Consider the following 17,341-nt stretch of genomic DNA (forward strand, 5'->3'; position numbering starts at 1 on the left):
AGATCTGTATGTTCCCTTTGTTGAATAGCATGACACCTTTTGTGAACTTTGACAGATGTGCTCCTGGCTCCAAATGTGTGATCTTAAAATTTATATATAGTTAGAAATAATAGCAACTTCCTCTGCTGCCTTCCCTGACCTTCTGTGCCCATGTACAGTCAGCCTAGAAGAATAAATGATTACCAATACATGTTATCATTCATGGTTGCTTTCTTTGTTCATTCTAGGAAGAAGAATCTCTCCTTTCCCTAAGGGTCAGTTGGGTGGGATGCTGAGTGAGGTACAAAGAAATGGGAAATCAATTCTAGTTATTGACTCCGAAACATGAAGAATTTCCTCCTTGAAACTGTTGGCCGAAACCAGGGCATTTACAAGGGCTCTTACGCCTTCTTGCTTTCAGCAAATATCCATACCGCCCCCTCCCCAATATATTTTTATTTCCTTAAATATTCTCAATTACATGGAAAAAAATGTTTAACATTCATTTTTTTTAGATTTTCATTTCCAAATCCTCTCCCTCTTTGAAAAGGCAAACAATTTCAGGTAGATTATATATGTGAAGTCATGAGAAACATTTCCATGTTAGCCATGTTGGAAAAGAAAACAGACCAAAAAAAAAAAATAAACAGGGAGAAAAATAAAGTAAAAAAGTATGTTTCAATCTGTATTCAGACTATCAGTTCTTTCTCTGGAGTTGGATATTTTTCATCATAAAGACCATAAGGATTTTCATTATTGGATCATTGGCTCAGAATAGCTGTCATACACAGATGATTAGAATAATGCTGTTACTGTGTAATGTTCTGGTTCTGCTCCCTTCACTTTATACCAATTCATTAAGTCTTTCCAAGTTTTTCTGAAATCATCCCATTTGCCATTTCTTCTAGCATAATGGTGGAGTATATGGGGCGTTCGGGGAGGATTAGTGCGTCTGGCATGAAGGCTTGCCAAGTCCTTTTCAGGGCTACTCATCTACCTTTGGTGTCTACCTTTCCTCCAAGTCTCACCCGAGGCTCCCAGAAGCCACAAGAAGCTGTAATATGCACAGCAGCCACATCCTGGTAAAGCCAACTCAGTCAGCAGACTAAACCAGATTGAGAGTAACAGACAGGCTCCAAACCCTTTGACAAATTAAGGGGGAGGATGCCTGTACCAAGCATGTGAAGACTTTCCCCAGTGGGATGGGCAGATGAGAACAATTTGTTCCAGTGGCCATGAAGACGCCTAAAACAGGTGATTTGGAGGGCTCAGAACTTGGTCAGACACAGAAGATGCCAAGGTGCATCCACTGCTTGTCACTCTGACTTATGTCTTCTCACAGGACTTCGATGACTCTGGGAAATAGTGAAGCTAAAGACTGTGCAACTCTACCTCACTTAAATCAAGTTCAAGCACAACCTAAGACATCACTCTATGATGCCATTGGATCTCCTCTAAAAAAAAAGAATGAACAACAGTAACCCTTGTAACCTCACCCACTACCTATTTAATTCAAATTCAAGTTGATTCAATCAAAGCTGTTTGGACTACATCCATATCCATGTTTGTAGAATAAACCTACCACTTAAAAAAAAATTCTTATAGGGGCAGCTAGGTGGCTGGCTCAGTGAGAGAGCTAGGCCTAGAGAGGGGAGGTCCTGGGTTCAAATCTGGTCTCAGACACTTCCTAGCTGTGTGACTCTGGGCAAGTCACTTGACCCCCATTGCCTAGCCTTTACCACTCTTCTGCCTTATTCTGAAGGTAAGAGTTTAAAAAAAATTTCCTACCTTCTGCCTTAGAATCAACACTGTGTTTTGTTTGGTTCTAAGGCAGAAAAGCAGTAAGGGTGAGGCAATGGAAATTAAGTGACTTACCCAAGGTCACATAGCTAAGAAGAATCTGAAGTCAGTTTTGAACCCAAACCCAGGGCTGTCAATCCACTTTAGTCACCTAGGTGCCTCTGCTAATCCTATCACTTGAAGATTACTCCCATCTCCCAGTAAGAAAGTAATGGGAAGGAGCCAAGACTTCCCCTCAAAAAGCAAGCAATGAACTTAGATTTTCAGAATGAGGCTAAATATTAAAAGGGAATAAAGAAGACAGCTAGATGACTCACTGGATAGTCACTTCTAGACAAGAGGTCTTGGGTTCAAATCTGATCTCAGACACTTCTTAGCTGTGTGACTTTAGACAAGTCATTTAATCCCAATTGCCTAGCCCTTACTGCTCTTCTGCTTTGGAACCAATACTTAGTATGGATTCTAAGACAGAAGGTAAGAATTAAAAAAAAAAAAAAAAAAAAAAGGAAATACAGGGCCAGGTCTGAGGATCAGCTGGAGGAAAGGCATTTTTTTGCAGTTGGGAAAGTACAAGGCACAGTGATTGGCATAGTTTGAAGCATTTTAGCAAGAAAGGTTAAACTTAAATGGGTCATTAATCTCATCAATCTGAAAATTCCCTCCACTTTCTCAGGACACCACCTAAACCATGCCTGGCCAACCTGTGCCATGCTAGTCAGTGTCCTCCTGGAAATCTGCCACAAGGGTCTGCCTAACGAGGCCTTTCTCAATTTCTTCTGAAATCATGATACTTATGGAACAATATGGCTAACTGTCATTCCTTGATCTCAAAAGCTCAGCATCTTTTCTTACTATTATCCAACTCTTTAAATGATATTTCTTACTACTGTTCTTCAAATTCCTTATTGGTTATATGTTATAGTCTATTCACACCAACCATACAACTCTGATTGTGCTCAATATATTTTTATTTATGTCCTTAAATATTTCCTAATTACATGTATTTTGATCTTCCTTATCACCACAGTAATTATGGTCAAGTAATTATTTTTTCTTTTTTTTTCCAGCCCATTTTGTGACTTTAATTTTATATAGAAGTTGGGCTCTACCCTTGGGGTAGGCCTCGGGGTGTGTGGGGAATGTCAAGATTTTCATGCAGCTGTTTTCAGAGCTAATTCTGGGGACCCATTAGTTTTTAGGTCTTCCAAGGTGGTATGATTTAGAGAGAGGTGTGGTCACTGCTCTTCAGGCCTGTGGTCTGATCTGTGAATGACCACAAACACTCTTTCACCCTAGAACTGTTACCAGGATCCCTGTTCACTGTGGGGTGCACATTCTAGTGTGCTAGTGCTCCTCTTCAGCTTGAGATTGTGATCTGAGCCTATGACCTGGGTAGCATTTTTCTTTATTGGTTCTTTGGAATAATTTTTTATTTTGAATATTTTCCCATAGTTACATGTTTCATGTTCTTTTCCTCTCCCCCAATCTCCTCTAACCCTCCTTAGCTGACGCAAAATTCCATTGGGTTTTACTTGTATCATTGATTAAGATCTAATTCCATATTATTGATAGTTGGACTAGAGTTATTGTTTAGTGTCTTCATCCCCAATAATATCCCCATCAGCCCACGTGTTCAAGCAATTGTTTTTCTTCTGTGTTTCTCCTCCCACAGTTCTTCCTCTGAATGTGGCTAGTTTTCTTTCTCATAAGTCCCTCAGCCTTGCTCTGGATTCTTGTATTGCTGCTAGTAGAGAAGTCCATTACATTCGATTTTACTACAGTGTATCAGTCTCTGTGTACAACGTTCTCCTGGATCTGCTCCTTTCACTCTGCATCTATTCCTAGAGGTTGTTCCAGTTCACATGTAATTCCTCCAGTTCTTTATTTTTGGAATCATTTTTGATCATTGAGTTGATAAAATTCTTAAGTCTTTCAGAACTGTTAAGTTTTACAGAATTGCTATTACAGTACAAATCATTTTTCTGCTTTTTACTTCATCTGCATCAGATAAAACAAGTCTTTCCAGCTTTCTCTGAATTTGTCTTTCTTTATTTCTTATAGCACAGTAGCTTTCCATTCTATTTATATTCCATAATTCATTCAGCCATTCCCCAGTTGATGAGTACCCCCTTTATTTCCAGTTCTTTGCTACTACAAAAAGAATTGCTATCATTATTTTTTTAATAGAGGACCTTTTGAAGGGGCACAATTCCAAATTGTTATCCAGAATAGCTCACCAATTCACAATTGCACCAAGAGTGCTCTAGTGTGCCTATTTTCCCACAACCCCTGCAATATTTGTCGTTTTCCCTTTTTATCAGTTTTGCAAAACTGACAGATGTGAGATGAAACTTCAGATTTGCATTTACTTATATGTCTCTATTAGCAATTTTTTCATATGCCTATCAATAGCTTGAGTTTTTCACATTTTTTCATATTAATTTAGTAAGCTTGATTTTTTCCACTGAAAATTACCTGTTTAAATCTTTTGACCTTATATCAAGTATAGAATGGATCTTATTTTTATAAATTTAAATCAGTTCTTTATTCATCTTGGAAAAGAGGCCTTAAGGAGAAACTTGCCACAGAATTTCTTTTTCCCCAGTTAACTTTTTTCCTTCTACTATTAGTTACACTGGATTTATTTGTACAAAAACCTTTCAATTTAATGTAATAAAAAATGTCCATTTTAGTCTTCTATTATCTTTTTAATTTCTTATTTTGTCATTAAGTAATCACTTTCTTATTCCTCTAATTTGTTTATTATGTAACTGTTTATATCTAGGTCATTTATATATTTGGAACTTATCTTGATATATACTGTGAGATGTTGACCTTGAAAGGAAAATTGTTTTATATTGCTTTTATATTATTGATCACAAAGCAAGTGTCATATATAAATAATCCTTTAGGTAGATAACTGCAACTATGATTTTTAGAAAGAGACCCAGTTATCATACTAATGTATAAGATATTAACTAGAATATTAACCATGATGTTAGAAAGGTTATAATTTGGTGCATTAGAATATTATAGCAGCTACCTAGATTAAGAGCTTCTGTTGGAGGAATAAAAACTTTAGGTCTTTTTAGTTATCTAGGAATCTGAAACCCATGCAGGAGGAGGTGAGTTCATTTAGAATGATGAGTTGGCCAGATGAGATAATATGAAAACAATCTTCAAATGTCTAGGTGTTGTTTGATCCTGTAAGAGGGAGATTTTTAGGTATTTTATAAATATATATTTAAAGTGTGGCCGCCAGGAATCAAAAATTCAGATTGATTCCATAATTAAAATAGACCCAAGTCAGCATCCAGTTTAAGGTAGTTTATTTACAATTAGGAAGGTAAATGTAAATAATTAGAGAGAGGGAGAGGCTGGTCCAGGCCTGGAGAGGCCTGGACGGGGAGAGAAAGTTAAAAGGCTAATTAAACTAGGTTACAAGCCACAAGACTATAGCAATCAGAGAGGCTATAAGCCTACTTAAGGCAGAGTTTGGAAAAGCCAAGGTAGGCCAAGGAAGTTAGCCTAACTTACCCACGTGACAATTGAGAGTAGAAGCAGTCTGAGGTCTCAGCCGAGCACCTTCGGCCCCAAGTCCAAAGCCGGAAGTCCTGAACTCCTGAACTCCCGAACTCGCTGAACCTACTTTACCAGGTTGTAACCCACGTATTTAAAGAGATAGCGTCTCCTGTCATTTCCTGTGGGCCACCTCTAATTCAAGTGGACCAATGGCAGCGTCTACACTGATTTTGGACTGCCCAAAGGGCAGTCCCTTGTTCTTGATTTGATACTTATTGCCATGTGTGATTAAATTATCTCCCCTCCTCTACTGATGGAGGTGGGGATGATATCATCTTTATGCCTAGGGTAAGTAGATTTTTGACTATGAATGGGCTAGAGTTAATTTCATTTACACAATCCTTTGAAGATTTATGCCAACTACAGGCTCCTTCTAGAGTTGTATGGCTGGCCAAGAAAGGTTACTTTGGCCTAACCCTTCCCAGAAGTAATATGATAATTCTGGAGGATTAATTAAATTTTCTTATCTTAACCTTGTACTGGAAGTTATGACTTCCTGTCAAATATTCCAAACCCTTGTTACTAATTGCTGTAGCATGTTTCTTAATACTATGTACCTTCTGCCTTATTAATGGCAAATGTTAATGTGTTATTTAAAATCACTTGGGATACTTGGAACTACATTTCCCGTGATCCCCAATGGGTTTCCTGTTTTGGATTACGTATTCAAGGTGAGGGACTGTTTTAAAATAGGGGGAAGTGACTTTGAACTTCCTCTTTTAGTGACCTGAGCACGAAGGTACAAAAGGTAAAATGGCTGAGGCAGGAGTTTGAATACTTACAGGCGTGTGGTCTAATGATTTTATCTCTATCAGTATGGCTTTTATTAAAATACTATTCTCCCTTATAATCTCGGCCCTCATCATTTTTAATAACAACACTAATTAATTGTCAAAAAACCTATAACACACTATTGAATATCTAAAGGGGGTTTTTGTCACAAGTTGGGCCTGATGAGACTGCCAGCTTTAATTTATCACAATTAAAATTTGGATCTTTAGCTCAGAATGGTGACCCAAAGATTTCTTTATTTCTTACAATCTAAATCTAAATTTTGCCAGACAATTGTTCAATTTTCCCAGCAATTTTGTCAACTAATGAGCCCTATCCCCAGTAATTGGGGCCTTTGTATTTATTGAACACTAGACTACTAGAAGTTAGTCATTTTAAATCCTTCAAAGACTTGTATGCTATGTCTTGTGTCAACAAACTCTGAGTCTCCCAAAACCCAGTTGACACTTCCTACTTTATAGTAATACAAGTAAAATGATGGCATTAAAAAGTTGGTCCTCTGCTTTCATTAAAAGAATTTTACAGTGGGCAGCTGGGTAGCTCAGTGGAGTGAGAGTCAGGCCTAGAGACAGGAGGTCCTAGGTTCAAACCCGGCCTCAGCCACTTCCCAGCTGTGTGACCCTGGGCAAGTCACTTGACCCCCATTACCCACCCTTACCACTCTTCCACCTATGAGACAATACACCGAAGTACAAGGGTTTAAAAAAAAAAAATTTTACAATTTTAAGAGGACAAGCCAGAGGGCAGCTAGGTGACTCAGTGGATTGAGAGCCAGGCCCAGAGACAGGAAATCCTGGATTCAAATCTGACCTCAGATACTTCCTAGCTGGGCGACCCTGGAGAAGTCACTTGACCACCATTGCCTAGCCCTTACTGCTCTTCTGCCTTAGAACCAATATACAGTTTTGACTCTAAGATGGAAGGTAAAGGTGGAAAAAAAAAAAAAAAGACAAACCAGTTTGTTTTCTAACTGCTCAACTCTAGGCCCAAATCACTATCCATCTGTATTGTCTGTCCCAGATAGATATGCTGATGGGTTTACCCATTCTATAGGTTGTCCATGCAAACTTATGATGTAATCTGGGCAAAAGACATTCTTTATCTCCTTGGCCTTTCCAGTACAGATGGTCAGGCCAAACTTCTTTGAGTGACTACAGATTTCTTCTAGGAGATTCTACAATGTTTTGGGGCTTGATACAATCTATCCTGATGTCTTCACAAAAAAGGAACATCTGAAGAACCTCACCATTCACATGGAATCTCTCTTTGACTTGAACTCTAGACTGTATTGCTTCCATCATTGTGGCAAAACATCTTACTAAGTACATTATCTCCCTCTTTTATGCTTAATATGACTTTTTTTTTTTTTTAAATCAGAGGGTCACTGAATAACTAGTTGGCAAAGTGGATATAGAACTTGGCTGGAGTCAGGAAGACCTGAACTCAAAATATTTGACAGAAGACCAGCCTCAGACAGTTACTATCTTGTGACTCTGGAGAGATCACTTAACCTCCCTACCCTTAGCCTCAATTTCCCTGATTGTAAAATAAAAATAATAACATCTTCCTTCTACCTACATACCTATTGTGCAGAACAAATGAGATAAAGTTTGTCTATTTACCAACTTTAAATGTGCTATGTTGTTGTTGTTCAGTTGCATCTAAGTCTTTCTGACTTCATTTGGGGTTTTCTTGGCAAAGATACTGGAATGGTTTGCAATTCCTTCTCCAGCTCATTTTACAGATGCAAAACAGGGTGAAACAGGGTAAATGACTTGACCAGGGTCACACAGCTAAGTTTTTGAGGCTGGATTTGAATTCAGGTTTTCCTGACTCTAGGACTGGTTATTTATCTACTGTGCCATATAGCTGCTAGCTATATAGATACTAGCAATTATTATTATTATTGAGTAGGGTCATTTCTATCAATCATAATAGAAATGTAGGAGGTCTGAGATACAAAGGCAAATGTTGTGAACACTCTTTGCCTTCAAGAAGTTGACCTTTATTATTATCACTTACAACAAAGCTAAAATAATACATGAAAGGGTGTTCTGTAAGGTAAGACTGGTTGGAGGTCAGATTGTAAAGGTGTTTAAATGCCAGGTGAATAATAATAACAAACATCTATACATACTCTAAGGTTTGCTTTACAAATATTATCTTATTTAATCTTCATAACACCCCCAGGAAGAAGGTACTGTGATAATAAGATTAAATCTACCCTGCCTATCTTTAGATTTAATCACCAAAGGTGAAAACATCTCCATTTAACTCACAAGTTGGGCGGTCTGTAACCCACGTGTGCTAGAGTGAGTGACAAATCAGAATTTACTGAATGCTTCCTGGGCAATCCTAAGAAAAGCATCTGTTGTGATTTGACACATAAACTAAGAGGAAGGCACAGGAAGTGATGCAAAAGAGGCTCCTTTAAAAAGAGAGAGTTGAGTGAGCCAGGGCCTTCTGGTTCTTGCTTGGACATGGAAGAGCCCTGGACCCTGAGACCTTGGAATTCCAAGTGATAAGTGAAAAGACTAACTCTTCCTGAACTTCCCTTAGGGAACTTCCCTTTCAAAAGAGACTCTCTGACTGAAGCTTTTGCTTCATATGCCTCTGGGGCCTTTGGGCCTCAGCCCTAGGCTCAAGGCTTGCCCTTTTTCCAATTGAGGACTAGTTAGATCTGCTTGGGTTAAACCAGGGACCTAAGCGAATTATTTAGTGTAATATTTAGAAATTAGATATTATATAGATATACATTTTAAGGTGTGGTCGCCAGGAATCAATAATTCAGATTGATTCCATAATTAAAATAGACCCAAGTCAGGATGGGTTTTATGGTAGTTTATTTACAATTAGGAAGGTAGAAGGCAGGGAAATAGAGGGAGAGGCAGAGGCCGGGACAAAGAGAGGGTTAAAAGGCTAATTAAACTAGGCTACAAGCCACAAGGCCTTAGCAATCAGAGAGGCAAGAAGCCTACTTAAGGTAGAGAGTCTGGAAATGCCAAGGTAGGCCAAGGAAGTCAGCCCAACTTACCCACATGACAATTCAGAGGGGAAGCTGCCTGAGGTCTCAGCAGAGATCCTTCAGCACCAAGTTCAAAGTGGGAACTGCCTCAATAGGAAGTTACCAACATACTTGAAGAGATAGTGTCTTCCTGTGGGTCCACCTCTAATTCAAGTGGACAAATGGCAGCCTCAACACTGTTTTGGACTGCCCAAAGGGCAGTCCCTTGTTCTTGATTTGTTACTTATTGTCACATGTGGGTAACTCATCTCCCCTCCCCACTAAAAGAGGTGGGGATGACATTATCTCTGGTGGCTAGAGTTTTAACTATGAATGGGCTTGAGCTAATTCCATTTACACATTAGTATGTCAAGCTAATTATCTTACCTTATCCTCTCTCTAAATTTCTTACTTTTTCTCTCTTCTCATTTGTAAATAAACTTCCGTAAAAGTCATTTTGATTTGAGGTTATTCTTTAATTGGGGATTGATAATTATTCAATTCCCTGGTGACCTAACCTTTTAATATTCACCCAATCAAAACTCCTTTTTATCCCTTACAGTACTATTATGATTCCTATTTTACATATGGGAAAACTGAGGCAGGCAAAGGTTAAGAAATATGTTCAGGGTCATACAACTAATAAGTGTCTGATTCCAGATTTGAACTCAGGAACTAAGATTTTCCCGATTCCAAGTCCAACACACTCTCCATCGTGCTATCCATGCCAAGAAGATTGGATATGATGGTCCATGAAATATCTTTAATAAAAGAATCTTAGAATTAGAATGTATTTCACAGGTCACCTCTTTGAAAGATGAACCATGTAACTACAACATCCCTACCAAGTAGTTAATAAGCCTCTCTTTGAAGATATCCAGTGACAAGAAACTCAGTCTATTCCAAACTAATGCATTACATTTATTTTTTTTTATTTTTTTATTTTTATTTTTTTAAAACCCTTACCTTCCATCTTGGAGTCAATACTGTGTATTGGCTCCAAGGCAGAAGAGTGGTAAGGGCTAGGCAATGGGGGTCAAGTGACTTGCCCAGGATCACACAGCTGAGAAGTGTCTGAGGCCAGATTTGAACCTAGGACCTCCCATCTCTAGGCCTGGCTCTCAATCATTACATTTATTTTTAAAAATCCTTTCCTCCTATTTTAAAATCAATACTAAGTATTGGTTCCAAGGCTGAAGAGTGGTAAGGGTGAGGCAATTGGGGTTAAGTGACTTATCCAGGATCATGTAGCTTAGAGTGACTGAACCCAGAACTTCCTATTTCCAGGCCTAACTCATTTTGAGAGAACAGAATAAATCTCTTCTATGTGACAACATTCCAAATATTTTAATATAATACCCATGTTTTAAGTTATATCCATCAAATGTGATATCCTCTGGAAGGTAGAATCAGGTAGCTATATGGCTTAGTGAATAGAGCAATAGGCCTATAGACAATAAGGTCTAGTCTTAGACATTAGCTTTATGACCTTATACAAGTCATTTAAACACTGTTTGCCTCAGTTTCCTCATCTATAAAGTGGGGATGATAATAGCACCTTCCTCAGAGTCATTGTGAAGATGAAATGATAATAGAGGGCAGAGGTGTCAAACTCATAGTAACTACCAAGTGTGACCTAAAGCAGATTAAAATGTAATTGGGAAATAATTACAAAATAAATAAAAATATAAAACAGCACAGATAATGTTAATTTGCTGTTTTCTAAGTAAATATGCAGCCATCAGGAATCTATTTCTATTTTAATTTGACATCACTGATGTAGGACTAGGTGGAGTTCTGCTTCTAACACATTCTTGTTATGTGACTATAGACAAATTACTTTACCTATCAAAGTCTCAGTTAACTCTAAGACAAGAAGTTACAGATTAGTTGCTTCATTGGAGATAGCTTTCACAGAATTCCCCACACTGATGAAATAATAGGCCAGAAAAAATCTCCCCTAAGTTTTCTCTTTTATCATACACAGTTCTTTCAACTGATCAGTTTCAATTCCTTTCGCTAGTTAATTGCCAGATGACATGTTCCAGTTTGCTAATGGGGTTCCTAAAATATAACATCCAGAACTGAACAGAATAGTTAAGATGTGATCTGACCAGTGCAAGTACTGCCAACTCCCTCATTCTGGACATTAGGCTTCTATTAATGCAGGCCAAGACTGCACTAACTGTTCTGGCTGCTATGTCATACTGTTGATTTAGCCACATGATTAGAGCTGTGTATTAGGAAATTACTCTAGAATAGAGTACATAAGTGTGCAGAATAGATTGGAGAGAAATTTGAGGCAGGGAGAGCAATTAAAAGTCTATTGAAACAGCCAAGAATAATAAGGGCCAAAAACAGGAGGTGGCAGAAATGGAGAGTTAACAAATGTAAAATATTTCAGAGGTAAAATCTATAATACTAGTTGACTAACTGGATGTGGAAAAAGAGAGAGGGTCAAAGGTAACACCATATTTAAATCCTAGCTATCTGAGTGAAAGGTCCCACCCCTGACACAAACTAGGAAGCCAGAAGGATCAGTTTTAGGGAAAAGGTGACAAGGTTTAATTTAGACATACTGGATTTGGGGTGTTATAGGACATGTAAGTGGAGGCATCCTGTAGGCATTTGGAAGTGCACCCTTTTAATAAGAGTGTACCAAATGGAAGACAGAGAAATTGGTAGGCATTCCTGAAGGACCATTGTAGGCATACCCTTTTCCAGCTCTATTAACAATAGTTCTCAAGAAAAAGGATAGTTCTTTCCCAAAGCAGAGAGGTATCTTGGGTAACTCAGTATTAGTTTAAGCCAGAGAAGAGGTTCAGGAGAGGACCAAAGTGATAGTGTTGGTTTATATTATAACATAGTCTAAAAAGTAAAGTATTTCAAGGGAAAATATATCTTAAATGTTTAAATTAGCTCCACTTGAAGTGAGAACACTGACCCTGGAATAAAAAAAGTTCTATATTCAAGCTTTGTTCTATAAAAGATTTGTCAAACTGCAAAAGCTCTATATTACTTTGATTCCCTAAAAAAGCCAAAAAGATTACATGAAACTGAAATAACCTAGAGTTGAAAGGAAGAGAAATATTTCCTAATCGTCTCAGCTCCAAAAGCCTGAGAAATCACATCAGGTACCTCAGGAACAAAAGAAATGTGATGAGCCAACTCACTTGAGGGTTTTGTCCAATTATTTGGACACAAATAAACTCAATCCATTGTTTATTAGACCTTATTATGCCAGCAAGGTTTCACTTATAGGGTAGTAAGTACATACTCTGAAGGAGAGTAGGAATCAAAAGGCTCAAGTATGGAAGGAATACATTCCAGATCTAAGATAGGAACCATGCATGGTTCCTAAGGTAGGGAGGCAAGAGATGGAAGGCCCCTATAAGGAAATTATAAAGCCAGCAAGACTGATGTGCTAACACCGAAAACCTCATTGCAAGTCACTTAATCTTTACATTTTTGATCTCCAAGCGACTGTTTCCTACTTGTAAAATGAGTATATTAACCCCATTTTTAAAAGTTGTACTACCTATATCAAAAGAAAGTTGGTTTTGAAACCTCAAAAACGATGCCAAAACAGGTACCATGATTGCCAGTTACAAGGCCAGTGCCTTTCCAGGCCTGTTTTCTGTCAACTTGGAAAAACACAGAAATCTATGAAATGGGCTAATAAGAAAATTGGGGTGAGGGAGGAGGGCAAGTATCATGCTGTACTCTCACTGGAAAGAGAAATGACCCGAGGAAGGCTTGGTAAAGCGAGCTGGTGTTCCGGGCCGGTGAGCGTTTATTAATGCCCACCAGGACGCCACATCCCAGACCCAGGAGCAGCACTGGGCGGGTAGTCTGGGACGCACGCGCGCGGGAAACCTAAGGGGCGGGTTGGGGGAGGGGGAGCTCAAATTCTAGGAAATTTGCGCCACCGCGACGCAGAGTAAGGCAACAGACCCTCTCCTAATCTCCCAATCCCAGCCCTCCACAGGGGGCTGACAGGCGGAGTCCCATCCCACCACCTAAACGCAGTCACCGCCCAGTCTAGTCTATTCATGGCCAACAGTCAGTAGGAAGGGTCTTTCCTCTTTACTCTTGGCTCCCCTCCCCCAATAGCTATTTCCAACCCAATCAGCAGGTACTTCCTGTCCTCCCTTCTAGCCAATCTGAATCCTCCACGAAGAGTAGCCCTAGGGGGCGTGTGGAAAGTTATCTGGAGCGATGGTTACACCAACCAACCGAGTGCTAGCACGAGAAGAGATGGGCGGGGTGAAGGCCCAACAGTGACCAATTGGCACCCAGGGGTTGAGCTTGTGCTGGGCGCCGCGCGCGGTGGGGCTCGCTTGGCGTCCTCCTAGTCCTGAGGCACGTGACGTTCGCTTCGGGCCGATCCGCTGCTGCAGCCGCGGTGCTGGGCGTGGGGCGAGGGGGTGGGAAGTGGCGCCGGCGCCGGCCGCGAGGCACGAGGTGAGGTGGACGCAGCTCCAAGGAGGCCGGGAGATGGGGAAACCGGGGCTTGGGAGGTCGGCTTCACGTCAGGGGCGGAGGAGGGTTGGCTTAGACGGGCCTGGTCGAGAAATGGGGGGAAGAGGCCTGGGGGCTAGGGGCTGGGGCCCGTGTTGGAGTGACGCGGCCTGAGGCCCGAGCTGCTGAGTGGCGGAGCGGGATGGATCTAGGAGCCGGGCCCATGGGGATTTGCGTGGGAGATGAGCGGCCCGAAGAGGGATGCCGGGCGGGAGGTCAGTGGGCTGGGGCCCCGAGGGGGCGTGACCTCTGGTCGTGGTCGCATCCGCGGGCGGCGGCCCAGGTGCCTTGGAGGCCCGCGGGCCCCCGATCTGTTAGCTCATCTTCTGACCGGTCATGCGCGGCCTGGCCCGGCCTGAGCGAGAAGGCCTCTGGGGAGACACAGGCCTGGGGCGGCGCGAGGGAGAGAGAAGCCATCTTCCCCTGTCTGGGCAGGAGCCCGGGAGCGTACCGGACGAAGAAGCCAAATTCTCCGGGGCACGAGGTGGCTGGGGTGTTGGGAAACAAACGATCTCGAAACGGGAGGGGGATGGTGGAAAAGAGGGCCTCGATCTTGGGATTAGGTAACCTGTAGGGAAAGAAACTGCTAGAAGACAGGCCGAGAAACATGTTCATAGGGTTATAAATGTATGTATCTCAATGTATAGCAATTCATATACTTTTTTAACTATTCCAAAGAGTTTTCGAATTTTCTCTCTGGAAGGACACTTTTAGAGGTCCCAGGTTCTATGTTTTACAAATAAGAAAACTGAGGCCCAGAGAAGGGAAGTAACTTGCCCAAGGTCACACAGCTAAGGAAAGCTGGAAATAGATTCTAATTGTCCTAGCTATTCAATACTCTTTAAGCTCACACTGTTCTCTAGGTCCCTTTAGGTGATACAGTACTTAGAAGTAATAGGTTCTCTATTTTGGGCATGACAATTCTTTAAATTCACTGCCTTCCTTAGGCCCATTATGATGTGGGTGCTCTCCTGGAACTTATTGTCCTTAGACTTCCTCTCTGCAATGCCATTTCCCAAGCTTTTTCCCTTTGCAGATGATTTGTAATTTATACCTCTAGACACATTTCCAAGTACCTAAGCAATATCTTCACCTGGATGTCCTACAGGAACTTACCACCCCACAGGCCCAATGCCAACTTTCACCTGAAGTGTTTTCCCTCACCACTATTTATGTTTGTAACTTTAAAAGTCCCCTCAGGATAGCAGCCTTTTTGCACTGGCAGGTGTTTAATAACATGTTTGTTGAATTGATTCAAATCATTGGAGTCAGTCGGTGACTAGGTTTTCTGGAATCCATTCTTAAACTCTTTAGCTCTCTTGGATCTTTCATTCCAGTGCCAAAAAGATCTTTTAAAATGGATCTGGTCATGGCAGATTTGACACTTCCCCCAACCCCCCATTTCTTTGTCACTTATTCACTAGTTGTTTTTTTTTTTTTTTTTTGGTGCCAGACATGGTAATAATACTTCTGACCAAAATGTTTTTTAAGTGGTTGCCTAATGCCTACAGAATAAACTTCAAATTGGCCTGGCGTCCCAAGATTCCAAGCCTGAAATTATCGCATCCACTTTCCCAAACTTATATTATTTTCTAACATGTTGTAATCCAGCCAAATTGGTGTTCTTGAACACACACAGTTACCTTTATGCCTTTTTAAAAGTTAACTCTATCTCCCTAGTCACCTTTTGAAATCCTTCCAGTCTTTTAAAACCCATATTTAAATATTACCTCCTCCTGGAAGCCTTCTTTGATCATATTTTCATCAGAACTCATGACAATTTTGCTTTCTTATTCTTCAAAGTACATATATGATAATTGTATTAAAGCTATTGGTGGTGTATTTACCTTTTAGAGAATAGGCACTGTATCTTTAATTTTATAACTTCCCATACATATATCATTACTCTGTATTAATAGGTGTTTAAGAAATGTTTGGGGAAGGGAACAAGCATTTATTAGGCATCTGCTGTCTGCCAGGCACTGTGCCAAGCATTTTACAAATATCTCATTTGAGAGTTTGGGTACTAGGAATAGAAATTATCAATTGTTTACCATAATCAAATACATTTATACTGGAGTGGGGGAAAACTTGGAGTTGGTGTGGACCTTTTGCCACTAAAAGAGAAAAAGAAGGAAACATTGGGCCATGTGTCTACATTAAAGAAAAAAAAAACATGCTGAAAGGGAAATTCCATATTTGAATTTTGAATTATTATTTTTACTTGGTTTTGAATAGTGTTTTGAAATCAAGTTTTTGGGGGAGGGTCAATCAGTAGTGCAATTAGCAAATATAAAATGGCTCTTGAGCCATATGAGGCAATTTTTCTTTGGATTTCTTTCACTCTAGTCAGAGGGATTGTGAATTGTATGGCAGTTCTTACTTTGCACAATTTAATGTAGGTGAATGAATTATAAAGAAGCTATATGTCCACCATATGACCCTGGGCAAAGTCTCTTAACCCCCATTGCTTAGCCCATACTGACTCTTATGCCTTGGAACCAATACATAGTATTGATTCTAAGACTGGATGGCAAAGGTGTTTTTTTTTTTTTTTTTTTTTTTGTGGTGGTAGGTTTTCTTTTAAAAAAAATATATTTCAGCTTTGGTTAAAAAATCTTAAAAGTAGAATTGAAGTGAGTTGTGTGACTCATTGGCACTTAAAAGTGCATGCAATAAATAAGGTTAAATTTGAGACTTATGGATAGGGCTTTTTTACTTTTAAAGATGTTTGGGGACCTTTAGTATTTTTCTTTTCTGACTATTAATACACAAGTTGTATCTATTGTAAATGCCTTTATCACAGCAAACAGATCCTTGGTGTCAAAATATGGAGACCAGACTTTTGTTTTTGATAACTAGCATTAAATTTGACGAGTGATAATCTTACAGGGCCTGTAGGATTAAGTGGTCCTTGGAGAGGGGAAAATTTTTGCTTTTATTGTGTTAAATAATTTTAGGTAATGTATTTGCCCCCTAAACTAAGGTAATTTTGAATGGTAAGATGGTAGCTGACACTAGGGCTGAGTAATGGATGGATCTTAATGTGTACTAGATTTCAAATTTCAGGGGTGTTTTTGCTTTGTTTTTGTCACTAGTTCATTATTCTCTTCTAAGGTAATTTATCTGGTCCTCAGTTTTTTTCTACAACATAGATGATATGAAATTCAAATCAAATGATAGCTCCAAAAATATTTTGAAAAGCAACAAGTGCTATTCAAATATAAACTAAAGTCACTGTAAGATAGGATAGTAAACCCAGAAAAGATTAAAAATACATGAACAGGGGCAGCTGGATAGCTCAGTGGATTGAGAGCTAGACCTAGAGACCGGAGGTCCTAGGTTCAAATCCAGCCTCAGCCACTTCCCAGCTGTGTGACCCTGGGCAAGTCACTTGACCCCCATTGCCCACCCTTATCACTCTTCCACCAAGGAACCAATACACAGAAGTTAAGGGTTAAAAAAAAAAAATACATGAACATGTAAAGTAAGGTTAAATCTTATATTCATGAAGCATTGGAGGGGGGCGGGTCCTTAAAGAGTAATCAGGTACTTGAATGTGAAATAGCAATGCTACTTCACAAATACAATTGAAAAGAGTGAACAACCAAGTCTTCTATTATTGGCAAAGGCCAATGAAAGGGAAGTGGTGGAAATTGCTGT

The 17,341-nt window shown here is 39.8% G+C and overlaps 1 protein-coding gene across 2 annotated transcripts in view; it reads left to right on the forward strand.

The window, feature by feature from the left end:
* Nucleotides 1–13,528: 13,528 nt before the first annotated feature.
* The window catches only part of CANX (calnexin), a 31,973-nt gene continuing 28,160 nt past the window's right edge, over nucleotides 13,529–17,341 (forward strand). Inside the window, exon 1 of one of the 2 annotated variants that reach the window (XM_044664395.1) lies at nucleotides 13,529–13,621. The gene's annotated coding sequence lies outside the window, so the exon portion shown is untranslated. The remainder of the gene's footprint in view (nucleotides 13,622–17,341) is intronic. The other variant, XM_044664394.1, reaches the window with a different exon arrangement.

The sequence above is a fragment of the Gracilinanus agilis genome, chromosome 2, assembly GCF_016433145.1.
Source record: "Gracilinanus agilis isolate LMUSP501 chromosome 2, AgileGrace, whole genome shotgun sequence".
NCBI classification, from domain to species: Eukaryota; Metazoa; Chordata; class Mammalia; order Didelphimorphia; family Didelphidae; genus Gracilinanus; species Gracilinanus agilis.